This window comes from Nannospalax galili, unplaced genomic scaffold (genome assembly GCF_000622305.1).
Source record: "Nannospalax galili isolate Female #2095 unplaced genomic scaffold, S.galili_v1.0 scaffold1225, whole genome shotgun sequence".
NCBI classification, from domain to species: Eukaryota; Metazoa; Chordata; class Mammalia; order Rodentia; family Spalacidae; genus Nannospalax; species Nannospalax galili.
In genome coordinates this window covers 983,249-992,709 of record NW_008352717.1, presented here as the reverse complement: position 1 = coordinate 992,709, position 9,461 = coordinate 983,249, and the positions used below count along the sequence as shown (strand labels likewise).

The window sequence follows — 9,461 nt, the reverse complement described above, 5'->3', positions numbered from 1 at the left end:
TAGACACTTACTCTCACTTCCTCTGAGCTACTGCTCAGACTGGTGAAGGTTCAAAAAAGCTAATAAATCATATGCTTTCATCCTTTGCCATTATGGGCCTCCCTGCACAATTAAAGACAGACAATGGCCCAGCATTTACCAGCTCCTCATTTAAAAATTTTTGTGAAGTGTGGAAAATCACCCATCACACTGGCATCCCATACAACCCACAAGGACAAGCCATTGTGAAAAGGTCACATAAAACCTTAAAAGACCAACTAAAAAGACAGGCTCAAACAACATATTCTACCAATATTCAATTAACATTAGCCTTTTTTACCCTTAATGTGCTTAATGTATATCGAGGGTCTGACGCCCCCCCATCACCCGACACTGGGCCCAGACACACCCTGTACCACCCATCATGGTTAGATGGAGGGACCCCTTTGATGGACCCTGGAAAGGACCAGATCCATTGCTGACCACAGGGAGGGGATTTGCTTGTGTTTTCCCACAGGATCAACCAAAGCCTATCTGGGTTCCAGCCAGAAATGTCTGGCACCTCCCTGCCCACAAAAGAAATGGCTTGCATGACCTGGTGGTGACCAACATGTGTTTAGGGACAATCCCTGTGAGGCTGTTTCCTCCAACCTCCAGGGAGGCATCATCTACCATGGAGGGGCTGGGATGTTTGGTAGCCTGGGTAAGTATATTCCATGTCGGGTGGAAGAGGAAGATCCTCGTGACAGGTGGACTCTTAGTGAAAGAAACAGCAACAAAGTTGGAGCTTCTTCTAGGAGACTGAATTGAGGGCTTGGGCTCCCATCAGGCAGTGGTGTTGCAGCCTGCACGGCAATGTTTTCTGTGTTAGTCTAAATCCAGGTTGGGACAATACCTGAGTGGGCCTGTCCTGGCAGTGAGTGTGTAGATGTTTCTCTCTCTCTCTCTCTCTCTCTCTCTCTCTCTCTCTCTCTCTCTCTCTTTCTCTCTCCTTCCTTCTTTTCTTTCTTTTCTTCCCACTCACAGTCACTGGCTAGCTTCTCCTGTCTTTTAACAATGAACTCAAACTCTTGTGCTCTGATCAGCTTCACCTGGACCGTGGCGGTGAAAACCCATTCATTGTACCCCACTCCAAACGTGATGACCTTTCTCCAGTTCTTACTGCTTCATCTTCTCTCTCCCCATCAGAAAGGTCCTTGTAAGAGACACTTCATAGCTTGCCACTGCTACACTTTAGCCTCTTATGCCTCTGCTGTCCATTCCCATCTAGTCACCTATGTCTCTTCCTGTCCTTGCTTCAGTCTCTGCCCTGTGCCGTCCTGCAGGTACACCCAGGCACTTATCTGCTCATCTGTACTTTCTGCTTGCTCAGTACCCAAAGATATCCTCTCATACTGACTTGGCATGACTGGACACCCTTTCTCCCTCTGCTCTAATTGCAAATAGTCCATCAAAGAGTGACTTTCTCCATCTTATCTAAAGACTCTCCCTCTTGGGACATGGGCTATACCCATGTCTTGATCCTCAGTGTCATCCTTGTTAAACACCTCTGTGACACTTGTAATACTCTGAGCTTTTCTTGGTGCCCCACATGTTTTCTGTCTGTTTTCTGTCTGTTCTCCCAACCCCAATAAGAATGGGAATTCCAAGAGGTCAAGGAAGACCTGAATTGTATTTGCCAGACCACCCCCCATTCTGACCAATTGAATTTATTTTTTGAATGAATACCTGCATAAATCAGTAGAAGAATGACTGTGTAATTGTATGACAAGACGGGTTTTCAAACAAGCAAATGGTCTCATGTATGTATATATAGATGGATGCATAGACAGACAAACAGATGCATTGAAAACAATTCCTCATGTTCAAAGGCCATATTCTTTCTTTGTAGAATCTCTCTGGGGTAAAGGCTAATTAATGCCTTCTTGTGGCAGAAATACCTAGACCTTTTCTAAAGCTGAGAATTTGACCAAGATGCCTTCTCTCATTCATAAGTGATCTACGAATATGTCTTGCCTATGACGCCTACCCTTGTCCTGGACACTCTTCAATGTCAGAAGCCCCTGCAAGCTCCCACCCCAAAGTTGCTTGCATTTGCATCAGGCATGAAGGCTGTATTATCTGTCTTCATGAATGAGTTTTAGAGCTTTTGTCGTAGGTATCAGGCCACTCAGCTCCCGAGTCTGGGTCAGAATGCTCTTCCCTAGCTCTGAAGGACTGGCTTGTCCTAGGACTTCGGATATGCTATAAATTAATTGATAAGTTACATCCACCCACCATTTATAGCCTCATGAATATAAATATATGAGCTTAATAGCACTCCAGGGCTGCCTCTGCAAACACACATCACTCTGGCTATGTCCATTTGAGAGCCTCAATCTTTCCAGAGATACAAGTTATTCCACTGTAAAATTCAATGCTACAGAATATGTGGTCTAAGTTCCATTCAAGCCTCAGTATTCACTACTTTTGAGGTGATGTCACACTTTGCCTGGGAAGAGCTGGCCATGGTCACGTTAAAGGAAACGAATAAGAACAGAGAGAGGATGTCATCCCCTGTGTCCACCATGGTAGGCGCTGTCCCTGGGGTTGTGGGGAGAAGTGCTGATTTTTCTTCATGGATACTTAATGCCAGGGATTTTTTCACAGATTTTTACCACAACCTGTGCAATTTTCTGGCTCGGGAGACAGACTCAGTGGTGCTGTCAGTGGGGTCAGTGGCCCGAGATAGTTGGAGACTTATCGGTGGGAAGGAACATTTGTGGCATGGATTTGGTTAACTGGAGACCACAGAAATGGGTTCTGACCTGAGAAATTCTCTGCACACATACCCATGGACATGAGCACACCACCTCCAAACAGTAGAAGTCTGGAAGGATGCCCACTGCTGTGGAGTGCTTGGATGAGTTATAGCAGATAGAATACAAAATGACAGAGCACTGTGCTCCTCTGGAGCATCACATAGCCATGATAGTCAGTGAGACTGAAGGGTACAGCATGATGTGCAATAACCTAGGAAGTATAAAATCATAAGCGAACCTTGTTCAAAAAATTATGCACAGGGTGATATTTGAGAAGTTACTTAAAGTCAAAAGATTGCTTTCTAGAACATACAATGACCTAAAAAAAAATTGAAGGAAGAAACGAAAGGAGAGATGATATAGGACTCAGCATGGTTCTATTCTTAGTTGGGGTACTGAAACTATGGAAGACAGTGGGACAGTTGGCATTGGCTGAAGGTCAAATTGAAGATGGTGGTTTCTGGACCAAGGGTTCTGAAGCGTTCTTTGCTCCTCTGCTGTTGCTCCCACAATCCTGCCTCTGCTGCAGGCTGCTGGCTGTTACAGGTCTGCTACTTTGATATCAAGGCTTCTAGCTGCTCTAGTGGACAAGCCATCACCATTGTCAAGGCCATTCGTGGTTCTTGTGGCTGTTGCATTGCTGGTATCTCCACAGCCTGTTCCCACCATTCTGCCTTTGGTGTGGTTCTGCTGCCTCTAGTCTGCTGTCACCACTGCGGCTATTTTTAGTTTTCTGGAACCAGCTCAGCCTCCTTTACCCAAGGTAGGCAAGAAAATACCACTAGAATGAAGCAATTTGTATTAGCTAATTTTCTGTTACTGTGATCAGACACTATGATGAAGGCAATTTATAGAAGCAGAAGTTTATTTGGCTTATGATTCCAGAGGGATTAGAGGTCATACTGATGGGAGAGGCATGGTGGCAGAGGGGGCCAGAGCAGAAAGCCAACCAATAACATCTTTAAACAGGCATGGGAAACAGAGAGTGACTGGAAATCTGGCAAGGCTTAATGTTAGGTTAAAAAGTTGGGATGGAGAGGTGGCGGATGGAGAGCACGAGCGGATGGATGAGGCACTGAGGCACAGATGGAATTGTCAGCAGGATACAGATTTATTTCGCATGGGGCACCTTTCCCTTGGGGAAGGGAAAGATGTCAGGGAAGGGAAGGATGTCAGGGAAGGATGTCAGGGAAGGGCAGGGAAAGATGTCAGGGAAAGATATCAGCCCACGGATTGTGAGCTGGGACTTTATATATGGGGGCTTTAGGGTGTGGAAGCGGGCAATGTTTGGGGGAGAAATCAGGGAGTGGGAAGCAGGAAAAGCCTGGCGGAAGCAGGAAAAGCAGGTAGGATTAGGGTCTGGAAGTGTTTACTTTTTCCCTCTTGAGATAAGAGAAAAGCTGTTGTAATAAACAGCTTCTAAAATCTCTGGTTATCAGGTAGAATCTGCTTATCTTATCTTTGGAGATCAGAGGAAAGGCAGGCTGCTTCTCAGCAGAGTCTGTAGGTCCCTGTTGGGGAGGGGGGAAGCTGCTGCTATTTGGAACCCTAGCACTTAAGAACTCTCAAAGCTTACCCCCAATGATGTGCTTCCTCCAACCAGGCTGCACCTCCTAAAACCTCCCAAAACAGTGCCACCAACTGGAAACAAAATGTTCAAATATTCGGAGCTTATGGGGAACACTTATTCAAATCACCACATTCCACTCCCTGGTTCCCATAGGTTCATGACTATATAACATGCAAAATACATTTAGTCCATCTTCAAAAGTCCCCATCGTCTTTAGTAGTCTCAATACCACTCAAAGGTTCAGAGTCCAAAGTCTATTCTGAGACCCAAGGCAATCTCCTAACTGTAAGTCCCTGTAAAATCACAAGACAGATTGCATACTTTCAACATAAAATGGAACGGAATACATTTCCATTCCAAAAGGGAGGAGTGGGGGCATAGTGAGGAAATACTGGACCAAAACAAGACCAAAACCCAGCAAAGCAAACACCAAATCCAGTAGCTGCAAGTTTGATTTCTGGAACTTTACTTCCACGGGGTTTAGATGGCTCAGCACGCCCCCCCTGCCCCGTTGGAGACCTCTGTTATGCAAAGTAGAAGTCCCTTCATGACCGGACAGCTCATGCAGCTCGGGATCATGTGCTGAGGGCTCCTTTCATAGCAAGGTGTCTTCCTGGCATCTCCTTTCATAGCAGGGTGTCTTCCTGGCATCTTTCCTGACTCTCCTTTTGAAATGTCTGCCACAAATGCCATAACATAAACATGGCCTTTGGCTCTGAAAGACAACAGCCAAAGCTTTTACCACTACCCCCATGGTATAAGTATCCTAGTTTTCTCTTAATAGACAGAGAGCTGGGTCGCAGAGCTGCTGAATTACTGAGAGCAGAGACACTTAATAAAGCTGTAACACAGACTAAGCCAAGTCTTGAGTTCTGTGCCTTACTACCGGCGACCTAGCCTCTCCGGGGGGCGCACTCCCTCGTGACCGACTTGCGGACATCCTAGCTTTCACTGTCTTCGTACTCTTCCCATGGGGTTCAGTGGCCAGTGGACCTCGCATCCTGAGGAAAAGTACACGGGTGGAAAAGGGACAGGATCCAGCTGGACAATGCTCCAGTCGCAGAGAAGCTGTCAGCACCAAAGCCGCGGATAGCGACCTATCTGCTGCCACTCCCAGAGAGCCTGTGGCCAGAGCCGTGCCGTCACTTGGGTGCCGTGACTCGCCAGGTGTGGTGGGGACCCCGAGATCCAGGGGCCCAGAGTGACCCTGAGATACCCACGCACACCATGCCTGAGGCCCATAGAGACATGGAGAAGACCGCGGGACCAGACCTGCCTTCCTCCAGACGCACGGTGGGGGAGCCTGCGGACCTGCTGTGCCATTCCGGGAGTGCGCCCAGAGAGCGCGCGCGCACCATACCCCCCCAGCTTTGCCATATGTGACATATATGTCTTTCTCTTGGGCTGGTACAGCTTCCTGTATGCACCTCTCCTTGGCAGATGTTTCATGGAATTCCTCCATGTCTTCTTGGGGTCTCCACTGCCAACCAGGCTTCACCTTCACAGCTTTAAGAAATGGCTTGTCAGGGCCTTTTTTATGCAAGGATGTCCCTGCTGCACATTGCTCAGCCTCGGTGACTCTCTGAAACCATGGAGAAAGAACCAATGACCCCCTCACTCTCAAAAGACACTGCCACCAAATTTGGTTGCCAGCCTAGGATGGACCTGTGCCTGCTGTGGTTTCCCTAGAATAGAAAACTCCTTCCTCCAGCACTTTCCTTTCACAATTTGGAGGCTGAGCTGGGTGTGGTCTTGCCCTGAAGGTACTCTTTCCATTGTTTAAGTGCAAATCTCTAGGCTTCTCCTTATTGGGTCTAATCTTATCAAACAGAGCCTCTCCTTTAGCACACACCTTGGCTCCACCATTTATCTTCCTACAATACCAACTATATTTCTGCATTTCTTTCTACCTCTTTTTCACTGTAGATCTGTATAAGATTCACCACTAATAGCCACACCACCATTTCTACATTAGGCTATCTTGAAGTTTCCTCTGTCAAAGAAATTAGTCCATTACTTTTCAAATTTGCCTCAGGTGAGCTCTTGCTTTGGACAGACTACAGCCAGATGTTTTGCCAAAAACATCTCAGCTGCTGTTTAAGTCCTTATTTCCCTCTGAAACTACTTTGCTCTCAGCACTACTTTCTTTCAGGCTCCTCCTAGAATGGCCTGTTAAGTTCTACTTAAACAGTCAACTATTTTAATAGTCCAAACTTCCGAAGTCTTCCACATTCTTCCCCAAATTAATATGGTCAGGGTCTTCATGGTAACACCCCATTCCTGGTGCAAACTTCTGTACTGTTGCTTTTCTTCTGGCTGTGGTAAAATACAAGTTGACCAAGGCAGCTTGTAGAAGGAAGAGTTTATTTGAGCTTACATCTTCGAGAATGAGAGTCCATAATGGCAGAGGAGGCTGGAGCAGAAGGCTGAGCCGAGCAATCACATTTTCAAGCAGGCACAGGAAGCAGAGACAGGAACTCTGTCAAGACTTAAGAACTCTCAAAGTCCAACCCCAATGACATTCTTCCTCCAGACATTCTTCTCCCTAAAATTATCTATGCTTGCTTTTTGACAGGGTTTTCCCCCAGACATGCTTCTTCCTAAAATCTCCTAAAATGGCATCAGTAACTATGTACAAAATGTTCACATACTTGGAGCCTGTAGGGGACAACATATTCAAACTACCACACATTTTATTTGAGCTAATGTTGCAACCTTAAGGGGTCCCACACAGAAAGAGTACTCTCAGGAAGGAGTGAACCCAAAGCAAACCCAGCAACCTGGGTTTGCAGTCAGAAAAGAGTGTTTGACTTTGTCTTAGTAAAGCTTCATGCAAATGAAGGATTGCGCTCATGCGAAATCTGTCACCATCTCTCTTGTACCAGTGCAAAGAGTTCCTCCACTAGGCAACCAGCAGAAGTCCTCCACCCCTGACCTTGGTGGAAAATCGTTGCAGGAAAAATCTGGTGCAAGCTGTTTGAAACAGTGGCTGCTGAGCTGCAACTTCAAAATCTAGTTTTGTTTTCACTGCAAGGGTCTCTTGTGTCTCTTCCTCAAGGTATGTGTGGTATTCAAAGTGACCAGTCTTTACACAAAGCAGGCAGGGCATCAGGGAGGAGTCTAAGAGCTCTCTATTAGGGAGTCAAATTGCACACTCCATAATTTTTGCTTAATTATGGGAAAATAACCATCAGAAGGAATGCTTATATTAATACATTATTACTAATGCTGGGCATGGTGGTGCGCCTTTAATCCCAGACCTCGGGAGGCAGAGGCAGGTGTATCTCTATGAGATCAAAGCCACCCAGGTCCACATCATGAATTCCAAGCCGGCTGAGATTAAGGAGAACCTGTCAAAAAGCAAACAACAGAAAACCTTAAAAAAAAACTGATACATTATTCCTAATATTGTCAGTTTTAAGAGTGTTTAGCAGTGGTTTTCACAATACTTAACATGTGCCCAACACCTCAGGCAGAGGTGAATCTCCCAACACAGTCTCAGAGGCACTGGCAGGAGTTCCAGCCACCTTTCTGGGACATCACTGATTGTTATGCTTCCAAAGGCAACAGCTTTGAACTTGCCCAATCTTGTGTGGGGTTTGCTCATTTATGGGACACATAGTATAAGTTGAAATAGAGATTGCTGGGTCCCTGCCTCTGAATAGGTTTCTCAGGCCCACAAAAGAAAAAAGGATATGACCATCTTTACTTATTAGAGCCATTCTAAGGATTTAATCAGGTTGAGCTTGCCTGAGAATAGAGGACACCGTTCAAATGGCCCCCAGTGACCCATGTACAAGAGTGTGCTGTGTTCCTTCTTTCCCCCTTAGGTACCGCAAGCTTCCTGACTACCGTCACCCTGTCACTCCAAAGGATTGCCTGAATGCCCCCATCCACTTCCTGAAGGCCCTGGAAACCTACGGGGTAGACCCCTTCCAGGTGGTGGTCTGTGGAGAGAGTATTACAGCTTGGGCTATGGCCTTTGTCACCCAGAATTTGGTCAGTAGACCTGATCTCCCACGAATCTGTGCTCAGGTCCTGATTATCCCACACTTGCAGGTCATCAATACACACTTAAGCTCACATCAGCAGAACCGAAACACTCCATTCCTCACCAGAGACTTAAGTGTTATATTGTACATGTCAATACTTGTCTATTGTCCTCTCCTGGAGAGATGCCCTCTCAAAAGGTGCTTTTATGCACCCAGATGTCTGGAAGAAGTACAGGAAAAGGCTCAGTTCTGACAACATCCCCCAAAGGTTCAGGGGCCCAAACTTACAACCTGAGTTTCCTGGACCTTTTAATGAGGCCGCCTATCTAGAAACCAAGCAAATTTGGGATGTAGAAGTTTCACCCCTCCTAGCAGATGACAAGACCTTTGCTCAGCTTCCCCAGGCATTCCTGGTGATCTGTGAGTGTGACGTCCTCCGGGACGATGTTTTGCTCTACAAGAAGCGCTTGGAAGACCAGGGAGTCCTGTGAGCTGGTACCACATGAAGGACGGCTTTCATGGATGTGTAATGTTGTTTGACTGGAAGACTTTTTCTTTGTCCTGCTCTCTGAAAGTTGTAAGTGCTGTAGTGAGCTACATAAAGGGCATCTGACAGTAACTTTGTGGTCTGAGTGAAGTGAGGCAAGGGAGTCCTGTACTTGTGCCTCCCTTGAGTTTTGTTTCATTGCAGAAGGAGATGTTGAAACCACAAGTGGCCAAGAGTGGAGCATGAGATAGAAGCAAAGAACGGCTGCCTTGATAGTCAAGAAAAGCCATCATTTGTTTTCCTCCCATCCTAACTGTCCAGTGCTACAGCCAACAATATCATCCACTCCTGTCATGCAGGTAAGATAACCGTCAAAGTGATGTAATGGCTGTAATTTTTGTGGTTTGTTTTTTAAATTTATTTTTAATTTTTTTGTGACTTTCTTACATCTCGATCATGTTCAGACCTTCTCCCCTATCTGCACCCTGCCAACACCTCCACTAGTTTTCATATATTCTTCCACAAATGTTAAGGCCCATCAAGCCAAGTTTGTGTCCAGGTAAGATAACCGTCAAAGTGATGTAATGGCTGTAATTTTTGTGGTTTGTTTTTTAAATTTATTTTTAATTTTT

The 9,461-nt window shown here is 46.0% G+C and overlaps 1 pseudogene; it reads left to right on the top strand.

The window, feature by feature from the left end:
* The first annotated feature begins 524 nt into the window (after positions 1 to 524).
* LOC103747482 lies at positions 525 to 8,955 on the top strand (annotated as a pseudogene).
* Positions 8,956 to 9,461: the final 506 nt, after the last annotated feature.